We start from the raw sequence: 24,688 nt of genomic DNA on the forward strand, positions 1-24,688 counted from the left end.
TTATCAATTATCGCTTTCTAAATTAGTTATATATTTTACTGTTTCTTGCTATGAAGGATTTAAGGTATTCTACTGTCCAACATTCAGGTGCTTGAACAAAAGGAAAATGTGAACGGTGCACTTTGATAAAGGGACCCACCTGAATTGAAACTCTCCCAAATGTCTTTGAAAGTCTATAAACTGACTTGTGCTACCAAGATCATGAGATTACAAAAATGACATATCCTTGAGAATCCCTCACAAAATAAATCAGAGTGCTAGGAATTGGATTTTCTCTTTTCCCAGAAATCAAGCATGCTTCTAGGATGATTTTTTTCTGAGACTAACAACTTCTCATCACTGAGACTTGGTTTGCATACCTAATATAAAAAATGGAAAATCTTCGAAAAAGGAAAGGATATTTCAGGAAAACATGTCCCAAGGGCTCTCTTTAAGGCACTGACCAATCACCACCCACATCTGAAAAAAATGACTCTACTATGTCACTTCCAGAAAGCACATGGCAAACCGTGTGCTTCTACAAAGCATGTGGGGCTAGGTTCAGATGTGCCCGGTGGCCATAGATGAATCATACAAGCATGAAAATCAGGTGAACCTGCTGAAACGAACAGCAGCCTGTATTCAGGCATCTTTGTTGGTACAGATGAATTTTCAGCATAGAATGGATTAATGGATGTTATGAATGTTGGTAATGTTTTCAGTATTATTGTGAATTTTTTACTTGCAAAATTATCAGTCAGCTCTTGGAACATGAGGAAGGGAGGAATGAAAAGCAAGAGGTGAATTATAAGGTTGCTTAGGCTATTTTAATGTCTTACAGTCCTATTTTTGTCTTTTTATTTTTTTCCTCTCTCTGATGGGTGGACTTTTCAACAAAACTGCAAGCCAGCAAAAAACTGCAAGCCAGCTAAAAGTGCAAATTTGAGTTTGTACCTTAAATGAATTAATAATTTTAAGGGGTAGTATTTAATTATATTTTTATTTGTTTACAGAAATATTTTTATATTTGGATTTCCTAAGTAATTATCTTAGTTAATGGATGGGAGGGGGTTCAGAGAAAATATATGAAGACGAAAGGCATTCCCACCTCTCTGGCCTTACTGTCTGGCCTGAAACCCTACAGTCTTTGAGCCAATTTGAGCTTGAACACAAACAATATTGCTCAGGGCAGAGGAAGCAGGGTTTTGCCCTGACCTCTTTGGAGTCTTAAAATTTTCTCTTCTCAGTTGTCCTATAGTGGAGCAAATAATCTCATAAATACTATTAGTTTTGAAACATCCTTTCATCTCTTCAATTGCCCAATTGATATGAGGAATGCTTTGATCTTTTTTGTCTCATGATATTGTTGATGATTTTATAAATACTTATTATTTCACAAATATTTCACTTGGGCTATCATGCCATATTTATAACTTTCTTACATGCAAAGAGATACAAATTATTCTGATTCCTAGACTTTTCTAGTGGGATCTAAGATATCAAATTGGAAGTGAGAAAAATCAATAAAGTCAAATAAAATTAATATTTCTGCTCCAATAACAATAGGTCATAAAAAATGTGCTCATGAAGGTACATGCAAAGTGTACTCCTTGGTTTAGCGTTCTTCATTGTACATCTGATACCATCTCAAAAAAAATAAAATAAAAAGGGAAGGGGCATGTGGCGGGAAAAAAACGAATTTTTCATCAGCTGTGTATCAGTTGTATATCTTTGAAGTAGCAATATTACTTGGAATAAAATAAAGAATTTTTCCTACTACATAAACACAAGTAAATAAATCTTAAGACACACAGAAATCATTGCACTGTATTACTTTCTCTTTAACTTCTACATTTTTTTCTTTAGAGAGTTTGGGGATTGATGAGTACTTTTTTAAGTAAGAGGAAGTTCTAATTCATTTTTTAAATAAAATTCATTAATAAAATTCATTGATAAAATTGTCTTTTTTGATAAATTGATGGGTAAAGAAAATATTTCCTTTTGGTCAGTCTACTCACAGGAAGGACGAAATAGAAATGAAAACCTGTTATATTCTTATTTATAAACAGGGCATAGCTTTTTAAAAAAAAATAGTAATAAAGTTTATGCTCTAGTTTTTAATGTGGAGGCTTTCAGACAATTAGTGGCTAAATACCTTTTGTTGTCATTGAGATAGTGTTACAACACGTTCAGCCTTGGAAAAAGCAGCATCTTCTCTTGGGAAATGCAGATGGTCTTCACTCTACTGTCTCTCTGACCCCTTTGCACATGGTAATTTCAGATACCATCAGCAAAAATGGACTGTGCTGAACAAGCACTTATAAACTAATGGCTCTGCGTAGGACAGAGCTGTGGCCCTTTAATAGCAAAGAATGATGCAGAGGGAATGAGTTAGTTTAACAAATTGCCAGTTGCCCATCAGTCCTCTAAGCAGAAGAATGATATATGCAAGGTGTGCTAAAAAGAATGTTTTTCTTTCTTTTTTTTCTCCCTGTTCTCTATCTCCTGTTACTCTCTGGAGAGGCAGTAAAAGTGGGGGAGGGGACATAGTCAATAAAAAGTATGACAAATTGGTGAATTTTTAACAGTGATTTGTTGAGCTGGATTAAATGAATTTAGAGTTGAATCTTCAAAATGATCATTTCTTTTTTCAAGGGTTTTTTGTGTGTGTTTTTATAATCTAAGATGTTACTAAATTGTATAAGTAACTTTACAGAAGGCACAATGAAAGAAGTTTTGTATAAAGACTAGAAGATTAATCTGCATGACACACATATTTAGAAAGAAGTACTTACATATGTTATGATGTGACAACTGTAAAACAAATAAACAAACAAAAGTAGTCCAAAATCTATGTTAAAAGGCAAGATCCGATTTCCCAATGCTCAAACCAGTTTGTGATTTGAGAAAAATGGATAAATATTGCTTGCATTTCTGTACATAAATTTGATTATTTCATGCTTTATTTTGCTATACTGTCATGAAATTAATGGAACATGTTCAAGTAGTTCTGCTTGGAAAACATCACTAAACTATAGTGTTCTTCAATTCATGGCACAAACAAGCTTATATTTATCACTTACAGGCAAGTTTTATTGGTCCTGATGCATTTAGCCACCCCCACTCCCATTCATCTGCTGATGGCCAATAAAAGCTGTAGGAAGTCTCTTTAATGAAATTAGTAATCTGTGGGGACAGAGATGCAGTTAAATGCCTGTCATTCTAGAATTGTGATCATTTGGAATATGCTTTTTATAGCCATTGAAAATATTAGCTTGACTTAACAAAATGTAGGGTTGTTCCTATTGTGAAATATATTTTAAAATTCTGAACACAAAAATATTTTTAGGTAGCCAAAATAAATTTTTGAAAATATTTAATAAGTTATAGCTTTTAGGAATAGCAATCAGCCTGTGATTATTAATCAGCTTCTGATGTATTTGACAAAAACTGCTGAAATGGAAAACTTTTGCTTTAGACTTTCACAGAAGTAGAAACCTATGTGAGGGACATTAGGTCTTTTTCCCACCGTGAGAGGGACCCCCTCTTGCTCTGCTCTGTACTCCTGTCCCAGTGTGTCCCAGGTACAAACTGATGAATGAGAACAGATGCTCGAAATTAAGGTTAAGATGTAGCATGTTTGTGGTCTGTAAAAATCATGTCAGGTCTTGTTTAAATATGAAAATTGTTGAGTTTAGCCCAAACCACCAGCATCGCTGATAAATCATTTAATCTTCTCCTTAAAAATCATAGAACCTCAAATTTGGAAGAAATCTGGAATCGTTTGAGGCCTAATCCTATCCCTCTTTGCTGTGAGTCCCACTGAAGAAAAACTGTCAACTAGTCTATGCTTTCTTTAGTTACGGAGAAATGCCCAGCTTACCAAGGCTTACCCACTTAAGCTTGGTTTAAGCTCTACAAATTGATTCATATATGCAGCTGAAAGTCTATCTTCCTGTAGCTTCCATTAATTCGACCCAGTTTCTACCCCTTAAATACAGAGTGGGGCAAAAGTAGGTTTACAGCTGTTCGTATGGAAATTATACAATAATTAATAGTAATACGAGAATAAACTGTGTTTTGCATACTCACAACCTTACACCTAATTTTGCCCCACCCTGTATATAAACATTTCATGTGTCCAACTTTGATATGTTTGAAAACCAGTACCATTTCCCCACACCCTTCTGCGACCAACACCAATTTCATCTACTTTCTTTCTATGGTAATATTTGAGCTTCTTAACCAAGCAGACCTCTGTCCTCTGAGTCAATTACATTTTGCCAGTGTCCTTTCTACTCCTTTTTTTCTGAAGACTGTTTTCTATAATGACGGGGTCAGTGGCATGCGCGGTAGCTAAGTGAAGGGTGGGTAAGATGCCCAGACTTTTCCACCTCTTTTCTGGGCCTCGCCTTCAGGGAGCCTGCTGACTGTGCTGGTAGCAGAGGGCTTGAAAAGTGGCCTCTGAGCCCTTCAGCTCCTCTTGGCCCACAGTGCTCAGGAGTCCCTCCTACCCTGCGGAGCTCCTGCTGAGGGCAGAGCGGTTCTGTTGCAAATTCAACCTCATTTGGAGACTCCAGAGGTGCTTTTACCTCCACAGAATAGTGAGCCCGATAGACCTGGAATATAGATGAAAACCTGACTTTCAGAATTTGGGCATTACCTCGCCCTGGGCTGCTTGCAGCCCGAAAGCAAGCCTTTCCATTGGCAGGATTATTGACTCCTTAGTTATTATTGCCTTGGACTTGAAGCCTGAGACCATCAAAGCACAAAGAAAGAGCCAACAGAGTGTGAGCGTATATGTGTGGGATGTATTTTGTTAGCTTGAAGTGAGTTTTGATTTGAAGCCTGCCCTCGCCCTCTTGGGTTTAATCACAACAGAAATGAAGTAGAAATCCCCGAGGTACAGCAGCAATATAGTAGCTAGTAATTGTAATCTTTTTGATAAATTCAGTTTCAGGGCTGAATGAAAACAATACAGCCTCGTGGTTTGTTTTTATGACTGTGTGTGTGTGTGTGTGTGTGTGTGTGTGTGTGTGAGAGAGAGAGAGAGAGAGAGACAGAGACAGAGAGACAGAACATCTTCTTAGCAAAGGAAACACTTAGAATGCCATATACTGGTTAGAGTTGCCTGATAAATTACAGGACACCCAGTTATATTTGAATTTCTGATAGACACTAGATAATTTGGTAGTTTATGTATATCTGTAATATTGCATGGGCATGCTTACACTAACAAGTATTTATTATTTATAGGAAATTCAAATTCAGTTTGTTATCCTGTATTTTTATTTGTTAAATCTGCCCATCTTGTTTTCAAGAGGGGCAGGACAGCTAGTGAGTCTGGAGCTGGTTTGGGAACTGGACTCCTCCTCCTAGGAAACTGAGTCTTAGCAGGGTGTCTTCTAACTTTTAAGAAATGAAGACTATCATTTATTAAACTTCAGCAAGAGTCTCATTCCTTCTTGTAACCCACAAGGCAAGGAGTCTGGAGTCAAACACAGGGGAAGCATCTAGGATTTTCTTTTTCCAGGGTCTGTGGCTGAGTCAGACAGATGGTTTTACCAGTGGTCAGGAGTGGAAGGAGCCAGACGGCCGGGGGAAATGATAAGGAAGAGAGTGCTCTCCACGCCAGGAATATCAAGTTTATCATTAAACACAAAAGCTGTGGTCCTAGGTTATAAATTAGAGAAGGGAAAAGAAAGAATGGGATTATTCCAGCAACCCGAACATGTAGAGGCTGGGCAGTGGACAGGATGGGGAAAGACTGGCCTGATTTTAAGCCACAAGGACAAAGTAGACACTCAGGGATGTAAAGGATATGAGTCGAGTAAAGAGGAATTTGCTTGCAGAGAGATGAACTAGCGAAACGAGATAAACTGGGCTGATAAAACTGATCCAAAATGAGATTTGCATACATATAGCATATGGTATTCACAAATACTAAATTTGTCTCTAGTGGATCAGAGCTGATACTAAGGTAGTAAAACCACAGGTTTGTGACTCTGGGGAAAAGCCCATCTTGGGTGAGAAATTTGCCAAGATTTTCAAATGTTATTTGTATTTACAAATAAATCATTCGTAAGTAGGCATAGACGTATCTGAATATTTTATCTCTCCTCTAATTTTTCTTTCCACTACTAGATAAACGAGACTTGTAAGTATCTGAGTAGACAAGCGAAAAAAAAAAAAAACTTTCTTAATTTATCTGAGACACTATGCTCCAGAACAAGTCAAATGGGAAAAAGCTTCTATGTGTATAATGGTCACTTGGGTTTTTTAAAGTTAAACCTGAAATTAAGAGCTTTAAGAAGTGTGTGAGTATGTATAAGCATGTGCAGATATGTATATAATTTCCCAAGAGCATAAGATTATGAAATAACAATAATTTAAGAAAAATTTGAACAACATTTTCACTTAAGAATGTGAGCCTTTAATTACGATGAACGTTGCAGACCCTCAAAAAGATTCAGAAAATCCCTTCATAGCGGTCCTTGAGACCTAGAGATTGAAGTCATAAGGAAGGATGGGAGGTTTACTTTTAGAATTTTAAATTTTCTCAAATATCCTATCAAATATTAGTTTTAGTTCTATAACTTAAATTCAGTTGGTCATTAAATCTCATAGTCAAAATTAATTCCGTAAAATAGGAAATCAACAGAAAGCTTTAGAAATAAATCTTTTTGTTTTCTTTGTAGATAAATGCTAATGAATTGTTATCAAAGTTAATATAATTTCAGTTTTTTAGTTTACAAACTCCTATTGTAAAATCAAGTTTTTATTTCTTTTTATTCCAACGTTATCAGAATATTCTGGAAAAATAAAAAGCAATCCATATATAGAGAAAGCAATACATTTTAAAGTAAAGTGCATTTTGTGCTTGGATGCAATGCTTATTCATTACTTGATAAATGATACTTTCAATTCAGTTAATTAGAATAATTCATAACCAATGATTAAATATAGCAGAATAGCCATTGCATTTCTATGAAATAAACATGCATTGTTCTATTTATATTGACTAGTAGTAGTAACAAAATGTTACCTAAATTCAGTAATAATAATGTTCTAGGGTAAGAAAACTGTACAAACGTAGGAGCTAGATTCTCTTTCTAATCTTTTGTCATACCCTTTAGAGGACAAGAAGAACAAATGTCACTATAGCAAAGGGCTTCCTCAGAAGGAAAAAGCTAGTCAGAGATGGTTTCAATTAAATTGAATGTGAAATAAAGTGTTACCTTGACTGTTCAGGCAATCACACACATTTATGTTTCATGGCCAATAATATTTAGAATTATATGAGTGAATTTCTCTACTAAATGTTAAAATATTTCAACTTTGAATTTTTTTATTAAAATTATATTACAAAAAAGATTTAAGTACAGCTCCTTGGTGTTTTGAAGCTATGCACTTCAAAACAAAAAACACATAAATAAAAATATGTCTAAAAAGTACATGCTATTTGTGTTTTGTTTCTTTTAGGAGGAATGTAGTTTTTGTTATATTAAGTTGTTGCCACAGCTCTCTTTCAGAAAATTGAGTTTCTATCTTAAATAATACTAGTCCAAGTTTTAAAATAAGAATGTCTAAGACTATTAAATAGCTAGAGACTCTCTTCCTCCCACCCCCAATAGCTTCTGAAATTGTAAGTACAAAGGATTTGTGTGTTTTTTAAGCTATGAGGCCCCTTTTAAATAAAATATTCTTTCATTACTGTAGTGACATTATTCGTAATAAACTCCTAAAGGTTAAATTTTACTTACATTAAAAAAACAAACTCCTAAATAAGCTTTCATTTTCTAATTTATATTATTTTACCATATCATGATCTGCAATAGTTTTGGTGATGTTCTTAAATGTTCTTATATTTGCCTCTAATAGAGTTAACACAGATTATTGAAAAAGGCGTCTGAAATAAAGCAAGTACAAATAATGAATGGGGGGGTAGCTTTTTCCCTGATGTCTCTGGAATCATGATATTGAGGGTTCTGAATTACAGAAGTCAAAGGTCTTTCAGAGTCTGACCTCACTGGAGAATTTTTAACTGGAGATCCATGGAATAACTGTGAATTGGCTTCAGAGGAAGGGGGGGTCCATGAAATCCCAAAATTGTACCCTGGCTTTTTTATTGACACATACAAACAAAAAGCCATAGCCTTCCGAAGATTCTGAAAGAAGTGTATGGCCCTCAAAAATAATAGTAAGAACCACCCTTTAAAATTCTTTAGTGGTGTCTTGGAAAGCTCAGGGACTTTGTTATCAGAGTTTGAATCTCAACTGAAATTTTTCATCTGTAAGACCCTGGCACACACTTTAGTCTCTTTGAAACGTTTACTTTCTGATAAGTGGGAGAAATAATACAGAACTTGCAGATTATTTTGAGAGCTTTATAAGGTCATGTATATTTTTTCCCTGCACATTGAAGTCACTCAATAATTATTTCCTTTTTCTCAATATCTTTCCTTAGAGATGATAGAAATAGTTAAAGCAACTAAGTGTTAAATTGAGGTTTTCTCCTCTGCTGCTCATCACACGTGGGTAGATCTACTGCTGCACTGGAGCTGGTTCTCCAAGCAGCTCTCCACTGTGGGTTTTTTAATGGAAAGCAGCCACATCAGCTGCAGTATGGCCCAAGGTGACACTTGACATTTATATGGTGACTTTTTAATAAAGTAATTTAATTTATTGCCTTTTCTTTTTATTATGGAAAAAACAACTGAAGAATGTTGACTGGCCTCTGTGCCGAAGCTTCCCTTTCTGTCTGCAAAGCTTTTCTCAAGGACATGAAACAATCTTCCTAATGACTTTTCATTGATTTCTTGACATTTCTGCTCAACGTTGACTGCTTATTTTTAGGAAACAAAGGATGCTAAGCTAAAAATGTTAATGGTGCATTTGAAAGCACAAAGTTCAATATTTTAGTCACGTCTCTTACACGCACATAAATAGTTTGAAAAGCTACATAACCATTTGCTCTGTGCCTCAGTTGTCTTATCTTCCTGCAGAGAGAAATATAAAATTCTGTGATCCTCAGATTTCTTCCATAGCTTTAACTTATTTTGAACAAATCAGTGATTTATACAATATTTCAAATCTTAAATAAGTGAAGATAAGAGTTGGCATAGTAAAAATCTACTGAATAGAGAAGTGACTGATGAAAATTAGGCAGCTCTATATTATAAATTCTTACTCCAATTTTGAAGTCCTTTGCCATTAGTAAGCACTTTAATTATACCTGCCACTCTGTTTATAGCATTAGTTTTTTTTTTAGGGTGAATATGTACAGCAGTCTGATTAGATGATCCTTATATGTAACTTCACCTAAAGGAAGCTGTCTCAAGTTAGCTATTTAGAATAGTCCACTTTTGTAAGAGTTGTTCACTTAAATTACTTGGTTTTCAGGATTTAACTTTCAATTAGGGGTGCTACCACAAGACCCATTTTTAAAACTTTCTTGTGGGTGATTTATATGTTATGTGAAAATGAGTTTAAAGAAAATTACTAGTCAACAAAATGAGGCACATTTCACATGTCCCCGGAGATAACTTCTCATTTTATATAATATATGTGTCTCTCATAAATACATGTTTTTCTTTCTTTTCCCCTATCTCTTTGCTGACTATAATCAATTTTTAAAGGAACTAGTGGTATTAATATTGCACTGAGGTCAATCAGCAATCTTATGCAAATATTAAATATCGTGCAGGCATCATAACTAAATTTAGCATTTCATTTGGAATAGTTCCCACTGTCATAACTTCTCAAACATGTCTCTAATTTAGTGCATTTATATTTGTATATGCATTTACATGCACATGCATAATTTCTCTTACTTTGCTTCATAAAGAAATAAATGAGGCCATTTTTTTAACTTTGAGATTATTAATACATGAAAATTAAATTATTTTCTTAAAATAATTTAAGAAGGAAAATGAGACTAATTTGAACGGAAGTTAAATAGCATTCATTACAACCCTGCAGCATGGGTGGTCACATCATCAACTTTCTGACAACTTTCCTAACTTAGGCTAAACTATTCAGGATCTGTTTAGTTTTCTAGTTCTTAGGAAAGCTAACTAAAACGATAACCTTTTTATTCTGAAAGAGACAAAGGAATACTAAATAATGTGGAATGAGCATTTTCCCTGAGTTTAGACAAAAATAATATCAATTTGACCAACATTGGCCTCCTGTGTTCTGCTAAGAAAGCATAACCTAAAAGTAACATTGTAAGAGTCATTCCTCGACATGTAGTTTACAAACAGAGGCAAATATTCAGAAAGTGACACTTTGTGGAAGAAGGAAGAATATGGCTTCTCTAATAGCCTGTGGAAAGAATTTCAATTTTTGTTGTTTGCTTCTCTTTAACTTCCAGATCAGGTGTGTAGCTCTGGAATGAAAGGATCATGAGATGGAACCTTTAGTGGATCCATCGTTGTCTTTGCAGTCAACCGGCCTTGGAATTCCTCTCCACTTTGTGTGTGGTGCTGAGAACAAAGGCATGCTGTTCAACCTTTTAGCCTCGGTTTCTTCGTCTGTGAAAAGGCTTAAATGTTACCTATTTCTTAGGATTGCTGTGATGACTACCTGGCACACTGCACTTAATGACCGTCAGTCTTCCTGTTCTTTGCTAAGAATTGTGTTGCCTTTACCAGGTAGATAACTTCTGAGTTCTCTTCAGCATTGATTTCTCCTCCAAAAAGGGGGGGGGGGGGGGATCAGAAAGAATAAAAGCAGAAGACACGCCTTTACAATTTACAATGGACATTATCAGCGTCAGATACCTAATGTCCTAGATGAATCTGATTTCTACTTCAAAGTATAAGATTCCTGGAGAAAATGGTACAGTGTTTTCATATAAAGAGGAAGCACTTAGGAAGAATATATAGTGTGCAGAGAACTCTCCCATCTTTGCCATCATGAAATGTCTTCTCTCTGCTTCTCATTTCTTTTGTGTTTTTCCCTTGACCTACCTTGACGATCACCATAAAGTCAGAACTTAATAGATAGCACGCTCAATGGAAATGGTAGTTGTGAGCATATTTAACGTGCCTCTTTGGTGTTTAACTACTTGCTTCGCTGGGATATATTTTATGCTGGGTCATGTTTCTAGAAATATGACCATTAAGAATGGGTAGATTTATTTCTCCTACAATAAGAAAAGCAAAAGAGGAGTTGTATTCCCAGAAAGATGACTAATTTTTACGATTTCCCAGTATGTTGGATATTGCACAAGGGAGTTCACCTAAGTAAGTAGCAAGCCTGACATGGCCCTTTCCCTTATATTTTTCTCTTTGAGCCATTAATGACTCTGATGTTTCAGTCTCCTACACTTTGTAGAAACCATACCCCAAACAGAACTTTGTAGCCTTAGTTCTTCTAGCATGTGAAAGAACCAAGGTGGTCTCTCTGACTTTCATGCTTCTGAGACAGAAATGGGCGATGTAAAGATGGTAGTCTAATTTAAATTGTTACGATCTTTTTTTTAAATAAAAAAATATATATTGATTTCAGAGAGAGGAAGGGAGAGGGAGAGAGATAGAAACATCAATGATAAGAGAGTCATTGATTGGCTGCCACCTACATGCCCCCAACTGGGGATCAAGCCCGCAACCTGGGCATGTGCCCTGACCGGGACTCGAACTGCAATCTCCTGGCTCATAGGTTGATGCTATACCGCTGAGCCATGCCGGCTGGTCTTACGATCTTTCTTTATTTTTAAATTTAATTTCCAGTTTGTATGATATTTTAGTGGGAATTTGCTGTAAACAATTTAGTAGCCTTATACAGATTAATAACCAGGCCTATTTGTTGTTATTTTTTGACAAAAGATGTTGAAGGTAGGGATTAAGAGAAGTGTGTTGGGGAATTTAGCATTCTTTTCCCAGTTAGCCACAACTGTACATGTTCTTCAACTTCTGAATAATTTTTAAGAAACTTATCTCTTATTTTAAATTATGCCTGGGGAATTGGAAATGCTACACATAGCAAGTTCTATATTTGGAATCGTACAGATCTATGTCAACCTCATTAAAATGATTACTTCTTATCTAACTTGGAACATATCATTTTTAACTCATTAAGTCATCAACTTTAGCTGAACATTGAGGGTACATTCTCTTTGTTATTTTGATTAGAGACTGTCTCTGATTATTTTTAGGGTAGTGATGGTCAAGACATGAATGCCACCCCTGGTAGTTCTTGTAATCACTCGTGTTGTGTTAGTGATGGATTCCATCTGTCTGGACCTCTGCTCTTGTGGTTCTGTGATCTAAGAACAGTTGGAACTGTGTCCTGACCTCATGTTGTACCTACTCTCAGAGTTTGTTGTAAAATAGAGCAAAAGTTTCAATAAAGTAGATATATTTCTTATCTTTAGAATTGAACCATTGGTGACTTCTTTCTCAGGGTTCCTAATATGGTCAGCAATGTCATCCTTAGCATGGAGCACTAGTCCCACAAGTCGGAAGACACACCTCACTTCCTACTCTGTCGCCATCTCTCTTTTGACCTTTCTATACACTTGGCTTACCTGTCTCATCTACAGACTGGGATTCCGGGAGCATAGATTATATTGCCCATTTAACAGATTGCATTTCCTGAGACTTTCAATTTCTGTAACTTTCCTTGTTGCCATGTCATTATTATTATTGTTCTGCATGGGAAACTCCAACTTCACTGGATTTGGAGCTAGACTTTACCATAAATTGCAGGTTTTCAGCCCAATATGGTACATTAAATAGGAAGGAACAAACCAAGGAGAGTAACCACCTTTCACGTGAGCATCAGAAGTCCTTGCAATGGCTGTAAACCCTCATGTGACTGTCTAAATACATCACAAAACTGTCATTCCAGATCTTCCTAATTGAATTGAACTTCAGATTCATGGTTAGGTCCCCAGAAGAGCTAAGTTCTCACAGAGCCAACATACTTTCTAATCTCTCCTTCCCTCCTGCATATCCATCATCACACAACTTTTTTGCTGTTGTTGTTTTCTTTTTCTCCAACATTCTGGGTAAGTTCTTTTTATTTTTTCAGTATGTGCAGCCAACATTTTCTGTAGATATTACTATGGGTCTGCCAGTGCCTACTCCTGACTTCAGAAGAAATATTTTGACACTCTACTTTCATTTATAATGTCCATCTGTTCATCCATGTGTTCTGCCTGTTCACCTTTGAGCAACAAAAATATGTCATTTACAACTAAAATAATTCACAGATGAAACGGTCTTCAAATCTTCAAAGCAAACAAACATACAAGCAAAAACTGAAAACAGACAAAATTACCAAGCATATATTTGGAGGGTTGAATTTATCAAAGGATAAAATTGAATTTAAAAAAATTTAAATAGTAATCATGTATTCTAGTAGTATTAACTAATGAATTTACTTATCTTCAGTCTTAAAATATTTGATTTTATGATGAACTAATATCAAATTGATGAGACTAAAAAAAAATTCTAGAAAATTAAAATGGGGGTGGGGTGGGGGTGGGGGAAATCCTAGGATATCACAGGCACTTTTTTAGTTCTAAGAAAAGAGCTTTGATTACAGGAAGTCATGAGATTTAGTTAAGGACAAAATAGCCTACAGTCTTATTTACCAATGAATCTTTCAATTCCTGTGATTTCTTTTACAAAAAACAAACAAACAACTGAAGAATTTAAAGCAGCCTTTCAGTCAATGGGTGACACAGTGCAGTTTGATTTTCCCAAGTAAGGAAAGCCACAGTCACAGGCACACACACACACACACAATGCTCTGGCAAGTAGCGGGTGAGCTCCCCAAGCATGAGCCTCAGGCGCAATCCAGTGGCTGTAATGGATCCATGTAGCCATTTGACTGATTTTAATGGAGAACAGTGTAGGAGGCAGTGAAGGATTGCTGAATCCTTGCAACATCTGTCTGGTAATTAAGATCCTTTTTTTATTATCACCATTTCATTCCAAGAACTTGTGTGGTTTCTATAGAACAATGCCTCACTTTTCTGACTTCTTTAGGCTTTGAGAAAAATGCAGGCATTAGAGTTCCTAGTTTATAACATTGGGCGTTAAAGTGCAAGGTAACGGGGTCTCTCAATAGGGAGGGTCTTCCACCTGTGACTAATCGCTACAAAGAGACAGTTACATCCCTGTGATTGTGTCCAGCACTCCAAAAAGGTGTGTAATCAAGAAAATCTCTGACTCTTTCAACAAAAGTGTCCTCTATTTCAAAATTCTTCAGAAGTAAAAGATTTTTTAAGGGGAAAGCCATGAATAAATCAGGCCTTTTTAAAGAACAGGGTCAGAGGTCTGGTTTCTCCTTATTAACAAGACCTCTTGCCTGGAAAGGCCTTGCTTTCTGCTTAGAAACATCAGAAGAACTTGCCTCTCATCTGTGAACTCTCCCTCGGTGGGGTGCAGGAGCTGACTAACTCTGCACATGTCTCCACATTATGGTGGTCACTGGATTCTGCAGTTTCTGAAATGGAAAATTCTCACTTGGTATTGGCAATTCCACCTTGAGCGGAATACCAGTGCAGATTTTTACTAGACATACCATTTGGTGTCGCAAGGTAGTTGGCTTCTTGAAAGCTCTTGAATAAATGACAGATCTCAAGTGAAGACAGTTGACTCCTGTACGGGAATATGAGGAATGAGATTGGCAAGGTGGCCATGCTTAGGATTTGGGTCTATGTGCTTTGATTTTTAGGTGGCTCTGTAGAGCCCTGGTTCTCTTTCAGCTGGTGTGCTGAACAGCCACGATTTCCTGCTTTAAATTTTCTTCTTCATTAGTGTTTGGGTAAGAAGCCCCTTAGTGATGGATAGAAAGAACAAAGATCTGTACTAAACACATACTTTCAGTGTCTACAAAATGGTTTATGTTTTAAAAGGGGAAGCCCTCAGCCATGCTGAATTATGATAGCTCCAGGAGATGGAAGTGTTTTATTAGCCCATATACACAGATAGATATATCACCACCCGGAAAGAAACTAATAAATTATAACTAAGATCTTCATATTCCCTGTTTCTGTCAGTGCAGGGAAATAGCCAGGCAAGCTTAGAGAGGACCCTGACCTCTAGTTTTTTTAATGATGTGATTCAACCCATCCTTTTTCAGTTTTAACTATAAGCAGGATGATTTCTATCTAGTTCTTCCAACAAGCGAATGACGTATAGATATGAAACAGCCAGGCCAGGTGATGAAAGTAAGATGCTGAACACGTGGCTCCAGTTTTTAAAAAATACTGTGTACTTTGGAAAATGAGTTCAAAGTGTGCACCTGTCTGTTTCATTGAACAGTAGGTTTTAACGCCAACAGTAGAAAAACAGGTGCCTGTTAGGTAGGAACGTAAAGGCCCAGAAATTCAAAACAACAACAACTAAAAACAAAGGCTTAAGGAAAGCTTTGTGCATAATGTAGTCAAGGCTAATTTATCATTTTGGTCCAGTTCCTGTAAAGGCACAGGATTTGCCTGTAATATTACCTCCCCCACAGCCCCCATCTCTAAAACATATATGCTCTTTAGAGAAACAAAACCTATTATGAACTAGATATTATGAGACCAGCTTAGTCCTTTGGGGGGCAAAGCAAAGGTTTTCTTGAGGTGAAGCATTTAAAATGATGTGTTTATTCAAGACCCTGTTTTATTCCTGCTCAGACTGGTCATGTGTAAATGACAATAACCGTATTGAAAAAAGTTAGATTTCCGTGTGTTACTCAGTTACTAGAATTTGTGCTGGGAACCTAAAAACTGCAGATACACATTTAATAGTGCATCACGTTACAGGGAGGGGTGTTTTGCTATTCTGATCACGAACCTGGGAAAAAGGAACTCCTGGGACTTCTGGGAAAATATGCGGACTGAAATTGGCCAAGTGTTGCAGAGCAAGATTCATATGTTCGAACATGCTTTTACGGCTCCGTTCCTTTCTATGCAGTGACCTTTCACCTGTGAGCAAAATGCTGTGCTTATGGAAACAGAATCTGGCTGTTTATGTTCCCGGCCATCACACAAAGCCAGAATTGCAGTAATTGGGCTAATGGTATGTAGCGAAGGGCAGCCTGGTGTTTCAGAGCTGCAAAGGTCACATTCTAAGGAATAATATTCGGGCCCCTTGTGTTAGGGAGCCACTGATCAAAAAGAGACCTGGCCCAAACCCGAAACACTTGCGAGAGTGTGTCCGTATTGTCTAGACCCCATTTTTCTACACTTTTATACAGGCTTCTTTGTGCAAAACGTTGAAAGCTTAGATTAATTCTTTTTCTGGAATCATTTTCTGTCATAAAGATGCTCCCAGGACTTTTAGGAACGTCACTGCCTTGATCACCTCTGTATCTTGTGCTTTCAGGGGGACTAACGTATTGTATATTCTTAGTGGGGTCCTTTAGATCATCAGATATGTGGTGTAGTCACCTGAGAAAAGCATCATGTGGCTTGGCTGTCACTTAGACATTTTTACTTCACTATACAAGTATTGAATATTGGGAATGGGCCTCAGCCCTTCTGTCTACCGTGGGTATTTCCTAGATTGCGTAGAGTAATGAGGAAATGCGTGTTAAGCAGTTTTAACGCCTTAGAAAGAGGTGCGATGCAAGGTGTGAAATACAAATGAGCTCCAGCATTTAGCTCCTACCTAATTTTAATGTATATAAATACAAAGTTGTGTTATTTCTTGAACAGGCCCCTATTCCATTCCCATCATGAGTGTGCTAGTTCGAACGATTTTCTCTTACCTAGACCTTTGTGACAGCCTCTTTACTGGTCGCATCTCCATTTTCTCTCCTTCCAGAGGTTTTAGAATAGACCCTTACTTCTGTTAATTATGGACCTACTCAAACACCTAACTCTCTCCATGGCCTACATAGTAAACATTAATTCCAGCCAGGTTATCAAGGGCTTATCTCATATGGATGCATTATTGTATACCTTCATTAACTTCACCTTCCTATTTTTAATCCATCTACTAGTCAGACTGAATTGCTGCCTTTCACTGAACAAGACATTCATTTTTCTATCTCCACAAATTCATTTGCTTTTCTCTTTAAAGGATTGCCTTCTTCACCCCCAAGCACAGACCTAATTCCCCTTCTTAATATATCACCCTTTTAAGATATTTCCCATTCTGTATATTTATTGTTAGATTCACACCTGGCAGGTCTAATTGATTTATATTTCCTGTTGCTATTGTGAATATGATCCCTTTATTTCATTGGGTTTTCTTGCTAGTCAATACTGGTATCCAATCATAGCATCTCCAAATGATGATTATTTTATCTTCTCATTTCTTACAGTTTTACCACAGTTTGTTTTTGTTTTTATTCCTGCCTTATTGCATTGGTTAGAGCAATGTTGAATAATAGCTTTGGTAGTCAAAATCCTTGGCTTGTTGTTGACATTGATGAAAATCTCTCCTAGAGTTTACAAGTTAAGTATGATTTAGGTTGTTAGCTGAAAATCTATAAATTTAGATGATATAGAGTATCATTCGAATTTTACATTATAAAGACATGTTTTGAAAAACCTGAGATTGATAGTTTTTGCATTTTATTTTAAACATATATAAACATACATTTAAACATGTACATGTATAATAACATACATTTAAACATGCATATCAAATATATAAAAGTACAAAGAATAGTACAGGGTGGGGCAAAAGTAAGTTTATAGTTGTAAGTACTCGAAACACAAAGTTAATAAAGCTCTTGTCATGATCATAACCTGCATGTCTTTTTCCATACGAACAATGAGTCTCCATGTAGCCATCATCCAGTTCAGCAACTACCAGTTTTGTTTCATCTTGATCCCCCTCACTTCCCTTTCCTCTTATTATTTTGAAGTAAGTTCCAGACATCTTATCATTTAATGTATAAATATCTCAGTATATAGCTCTAAAAGTTAAGGACTATTTTCAAATATAACCATGATGTATTTAACACACAAGCAAATTAATGATAACCCCTTAGTAATACTAATTATTGAAGCAGCGATCAGATATCAGTCTCTTATGAATAACATACATTTATAACTACTTAAATCAGGATCCAAGGAAGTTGCACACACTGTTATTAGCATATATGGCTCATAATTCTTTTTTAAATGTCTATATTTTGGATTTTTCTTTTATTTCACCTTGTTATTTCTCTAGCTCTAGTTCTCTTTGTCCCTTTTAATATATATTTTTTAAGAAACTGAATTATTTGCCTTGTAGAGTTCTTTGTAGTCTGGGTTTGTGACAACTGCATCCCAAGGTGTCTTTTAATATATTCCTCTGATCTATGTATTTACTGTAAATTAGTTGTTATATCTGGATGTTTGATTAAATTCAGGTTGGATTTAGGGATAGAGGGTCTTATAGAAATTGATTTGTTAATCTCATCAAGTTAATTCTGTATCTATTGAAATGAGCATATGGCTGTTGTTTTTTGCTATGCCACATTTTTTTTGAATTTTTTTGAATATGAATTTGCCTCCTAGTTTCTGTATTTTGACCTTTCATCTACTTTCACTTCTAACTGTATTTTAGTTGATGAATAAATTAACCTATGTCCTTAAATGTCACATGGAAATTTTAGAAGCTTGCTGAATAACTGAATCTTTGATTAGTCCTCTTTGTTTTCATTTGTTTTGTTGGGTCCTCAAAACATTTGACTGATTTGGAAAGTGGCAGATGAACATTTTCTACATTGGCACAACCTTTTCCCAACAAAATTAATACTGGCAGAGTACAGTAAAGAATGTGTGCCTTCTACTGTTAACCTGAGGAGATCTATAACTATATCAAATTAAGCCAGTCAAATGGACTGACTGCTAATATTTGCTTTGCAGGCTCGGTGGATTTTAATCTTTTAGAATAGATATTGATGGGAAAAGATTCAAGGGACAGCTTGAAAGTTTGTCGACTCCCAGCTATGGAAATTGTATACTCATATAAAATTGTTAGTGATTAGTAGAAAATACATAACAGGATGGTACTTCTGGAGTTTGGCTTTTTAGAGTATTGACTTTGTAAGGAAGAAAATGTAGCTTTCTTGTAATTTCAGCCGGTCAGTGATCCACTGTGGGAAGAGACTCTCCCTTTTCTTCAGAAAAGCTCAGACATCATACAGGGCATTTATGTAACTGAGACATTGCTCTAAGACTACAATGATTATACTGGGTCAGGAGTGAAATGCACTGTCAGGAAAAAAAAGAAAATGAATAGCAACTTGTGTGTTTGAAAAATAACCTTTCTTGACAATTTTGTTTTTCTAAGGATACTACTATCTAATAACATCATATCATTTGCCCAGCAACTGCTGGGAACTTAGAATCTGCTTTCTGTTTAGCTACAAATGAGATCAGTGTTATTAACAAAAATTATAATTTTGTTTTATGAGGAGAAACACCAGAAGGTCACTTTTCATTCTGCTGAAGAGGGAAGAAATAATGTTAGGTTCTGCCCCGAGAGCTTGTGATGGAGAGAGGGAGACCTAAAGGCAATCTTATTGCCCTGCTTCAGCCCCTGTATGCATTTAACACAACAGAAAGCAAGCATTTCCTGATTCTCTTGTGTGACCTTGGACAGCCTTTCCCTGTGTACTTTTGTGAAATCTTAGCTAGAGGTATTTTATTAAAGACCACAGAATTGTTCTTTTGAGACGAATTGTATCCCCTTTTTAAATATGGGATAAACTGTAAAGTATCTTAAGGTTCTTTCTGGTCCACCATTCTGTATGTGTTTAAATGATTCCTAAACCCAAGCGCATTGTTTAAATCTGTCGATCTTCATTGGGCTTTGGAGTCAACCTATTCTTTGGACAAACTCACACCTTGTAGGTAGTCTCGGACCTGTAAGTACTTCCACCTCAGTTCCATACAGAGAGATGTCCTCATTCTACTTTAGAAAGTTCTGGTTCCATTTATGGGTCTCATGATGGCCCATCTCTGGCTTCTCTTTTTGTTTCTTTCGTAGAGTTCAGCAGAGGAGAGGCCAAGAAGATAGTATATTATTTTAAATCACTATATTGGCTCTCGGAACCTCCAAGACAGGCTTCTTTTATCTCCCTGTCATTTTTTTTTTTTCCTTTTCAAGTACCTATTTTCTATTTAGTACTGAATTAAATGAGTACTCTGAAAAAAGAAAAAAATTGCCAACCGAGAGTGACAGTGCTTCTGTAGTTCTGCGTCTGGCTCTGGCCTTCCCCTTTGGAAAACCAATGTCATTCCCTTGGCATCTGTAGAAGCTGCATTAGGTAGCACAGCATTTCTGCTTGGCTTCTGCTCCTGAGCTTCTTTTTCAGGAGCCACATAAGCACTTTTTTGCCAGTAGGAGCTCAGAGCTTCTAGCATGTAATTGCAGAGGAGCTGTATTCCAAGCAAGAATAAATTGCAATTTCAGATTTTTTAAACTGGGAGATCAAAGAGCAAGAAAGCATGCAGATTTCTAAATCCATAGCCATTGAAGATATCACAGGTAAGGTATAAAAAGAAAACCTGTAATGTTATAGTGATTTACAGTTTCATATTAGAACATAAAAATGGTTAAAATTTGTATATTTCATTGAGAAAACTGCATAGTTAAATTTTCTGCAAGTGAATCATTAAGAATTGTCCTCAAAACTGCTCCTAAAGACTCATTCACTTAGGGAAGACAGGATCTAATGATTGCTCTGTGGGTTAAACACTGTACATTCATGCTAATTCCTGCTAATTGTCAAAGAAGAATAGAGTGAATCTTATCAGCAGTTTGCATGTGTGTAATGGCCCTGGTCTATTGCTGCTGTCTACTTCACTGATAAGGAAAACACCACTTAAAACAAGCAAGAAAGTCAGCCATCCTTTCAAGCATTATTTTTTTTTTTTTTAAGCCTGCCTTGAGCAGAAAAAGCCTGGCATTCTACAGGAAATATTGTGTGATTTCATGGGAACATATTTAGTAATAGAACAGTGAGCAATGAATTAACTCCTCAAATTTTTAGTCCACATATTTTTAAAAGTATGCAATAGAATATGATTTCCACAATGTGAAGTTATACTGTGGATGTCACAGTATTTTTAAATACTTTTAGAGTTTTTAAACCCTTAAAATGACACAATATTGTAAGTGAATGTAATTCCTGTAACTTGCAGTTTTGGTCAGAAGGATTAAAGAATTGTGTGGATCTTGAAAGTTGAAAATAATTACACATTTAAGATGTTAGTGTTTTGTTTTGTTTTCTTTTAACGTGAATTGTTCTTCAACTTATTTTATAGGCAATTTTAGTGGTTATAAATTATTGACAAGCAGCTGTGATAAAGTTAAAATCGCATAGATTATTGATATTTACTTACTGCTTTACAGTCATGCAGAGGTTACCCTTTCATATTTCATAGAATAATAATGTACTAAGAAACATTTGAGGCTTGATTGTATAGAATTCCAGAGCCTGCAGAGAAATGTTTTGGCTTCTCTTTGTTCCATGTTCATACCATTAGTAATAGTAACAGTGTTATATATGTGTGTGCAGGGTTGCAGCTGAAAAAGTATTTTATCACACTTCACAGCCCCACTGTGATATCTCATTTTTACAGCAGAGATTACTGAGGCGGTCAGCGGGACAGGAGTCATGCAGACAGTAATTGGTAGAATAGAGCCCTGGACCTGACTCTTCTTAGCTAACTCCAGTGTTCATTTCATTACATTTTATCCATAAAGGTTGCCTTTGTAAGGAGAATTTTTCACAGTCTTACAGTTTTTATCCCCAGTAACTCTAGTTGTTGTCATTATGCCTTCCCCATAATACGCAATTATTAAAGAATTGTGGAGGTGGGGAGGGGATGGAGGCTAACAAAGAAGGAGTGAGTCAGTATTGTGTAGTATGGGATTTGGGGAGTCTGGAAATTATGATTAAGTCTCCAAAGCCTTAGTCCTGACCTAAATTGCCAAGAGAGACCAAGTCAAGAGTGAAACACCCCAGAGTGCATTCTCCGAAAACAAGTTACTGCTTTATTTGCACTTTCTTCTTTATAATGTAGTTGGGAACATCTAAGGAAAGTGGGTTCATATCAATGGAAAACATGAAAGGAACGAAGTCATATTGTGCAGTGCTCCTAATTGCTGTTCATTTAACACTTACTAGAAGATGGCAGACTCCCAGCTTAGGACAAACCACTCACACAGGGAGGGAGGCAGGATTAAGTACTGAATGAGTGAGATCTACTTCACTCACTTCTAGGAACACCTATGAAGGTCATCTTTTATATATTGAGCCACATCCTATCTGCAAAACCTTTAACTTCACCCCTGATAAACTCCTCCCGAAGCTCCCAGAAGCAATGGTGCTTCCATAGTTTGGTTTGAGAGGCTGCTTTGTCTGTTTTATGAGTTTCTGGCAGAATTACCAGGTGGTTAGACTTCTCAGTACAGCGTGTGTAAGCCAAAGAGAAAAGAAATCCCTGCAAAACTGAAACGTCTGCTTAGGACTGGGTGTCCGCTGAGTTCAGCTAAGGAGAATTTTTAAAAACTTGGCAAAAATGTGAAGGGAGCGCATATCACCATCTCCATCCAGGTTCTTCTGACGATTACAGCTTACCCCTGTGTTTGTCTGTCGGTTCAGAACAGCTGTACCCAGTCAGTTCACCCTCTGTGTCATCTGGAAGTTCTCTGCTCTTTTCAGTTCCACGATCACTTTTGTCCTGACTGCTGCTAACAGATTAAAAGGCCAAACACGACAGTCGGTGACCCTATGAGATAGCTGCTACTTCATTGTCTCCAAGACTCATTCTACTATCAAATAGCCCATTGCTAGTTTCAAGTAATGATCTTAGAACTGTTCAGATGAATGTGTCGTAGCTTGGATCTACAGGATAGCAGTGAAAGGATAATCACTTTAGGGAAAATCTTTTTAAAGGACTAAAAAGTAGGAATTATTTCTAGTATTAACACACACTTATTAATCTTGCTTATGTGATAACACAAGATCAGAGAGTCTAAGGAATAGGGATGATGCATCTGTCTCTTGCTTATAGCCCTGCTAATCTTTATTGTAAGTTTACGATTTGCATGGAGTGTCTGCTTTGAGGGGATGTTGGCTTTGTTATTTTTAGCGAAAGCCTCAGGATTTGTTCTGAAAGAGCCCGATGCAGTGTTTGCTGTGCGGCGTGGGTGAGGGCTAATCCTTAGCAGCCTGTCAGGGACTCGGAGACCACTGGGGCCCGCCTGAGGCCCGGAGCGCCTCTGCAGGGACCGACGCGGTGACAGCGCACTGCAGGTGGTCCATTTTGCACCGTCACTTGGGACAGCAAGGAGACCCTGTCCAATTTGTCATCCCATAGAACCCTGTCAGCAGTTGAAAGTCTTAAGAGCAAAACCTTTAACACTGAAGGCAAACTTCCTCCTAATGTTTTTTAAAAAGGAATTGCTATGGATGAAAATACGAATACACAACACCTATGTAAACAGTGTTTCACATGCAAGTATAATATTACGTTACATCACATGGCATGTGATCTATGGAAATGTTGTCTATAATTTTACAGACTAATTGTTGCTAATTACATTCCCCGCTTCCTGATAAAGGTAGTAAAATATAGCTGCTAACAGAGGGTAAAATCAGTCTCTCCTCACTCTCCCTGGTGTCTTTGGTTTGTTTTATAGACCTGTGAAGGATACTTGAAGTCCATTTTGAAAACTTTTTGTTTCGATAATAATAAATAATTGAACCATTTCTTGTTTATCCATAGTAGTAACTCAAAAATAACATGCATCTTCGAAATCCCCAAATTTCTGTTATTAAGCTTTTATTTGATTAATGAATATCCTCTTTACTTGCCCAGTAATAATACCTGCTATTATTCATCGAGTGCCAGTTTTGTGCCAGTTCCTTTACCTAGGTTATTTATAATCTCTACAAATAATGGGTAAGCTCAGTTTCTAAATAGGAAAACCGAGCTTCTGGGTGGTTAAATGACTTGCTCAAGGACACAAAGCCTTCAGGAGGTGGGATCTGAGCCAGATCTATCTCCAAAGGGCAGGTCATTTCAACTGTCCTTTGCTGTTATAAACCATGCCGAGAACAGCGAGATGGCCCCCAAACAGGCCTAATTTAAAAACGGGAGACTAAGAGGAGGAAAGGTCTGAGGGACTGAGAAAGTGAACAATCAGATGGTGAGTGTTTCTGTCAGGTAGAGTAAAAATCAAGCAGAGTTAGAGGAGAAACTGGGAAAAAAGTCAAAACAAGATGTGGACTTGGGAAGGAAATGAAAAAGAAAGGCAGAAGGAAATGGAAAAATAATACATGACAGGTTAAATAAAAGTAAACAGTCATCTGAATATCATATGCAAATGACAAACTAAGGCTAAGGAAGGCAAGGATTAAAATCCACAAAGAATGATTCGTAGACAAGAGAATATTTTGTCTAAAGATGGATTTTATTCCCCAAGAGAGTAAATGGAAACCTCATTGGCTTGACACACTGGTTTTGTTTTTTGTCCTGATAATATGAGTGATAAACATTATGCAGATTAAACTGCTTTTGGTTGAGACTGAGCACTGCCTGTGGTCTGAAGAGACTTTCTAATGCCGAGACCTTTGGCTTTATTTAATCCATGCTCCTGATGGTGGAAGCGTCATTTTCAGATCATTGTAAAGTTTGATAAGTCAGTATCAAGCTTATTACATGAAGATATTACAAACCAAAATTAAGACTAATTTCTACTCTTGATTCAAAATGGGTGGATACTGTAGTGCTTACTGTACATTTTTA

At 36.6% G+C, this 24,688-nt stretch overlaps 1 protein-coding gene across 4 annotated transcripts in view; it reads left to right on the forward strand.

Annotated features, from left to right (window-relative positions):
* The window catches only part of NRG1 (neuregulin 1), an 889,211-nt gene that overhangs the window by 828,116 nt on the left and 36,407 nt on the right, over window positions 1-24,688 (forward strand). The window lies entirely within an intron of this gene.

This window comes from Miniopterus natalensis, chromosome 2 (assembly GCF_054644295.1).
Source record: "Miniopterus natalensis isolate mMinNat1 chromosome 2, mMinNat1.hap1, whole genome shotgun sequence".
Classification (NCBI taxonomy): Eukaryota; Metazoa; Chordata; class Mammalia; order Chiroptera; family Miniopteridae; genus Miniopterus; species Miniopterus natalensis.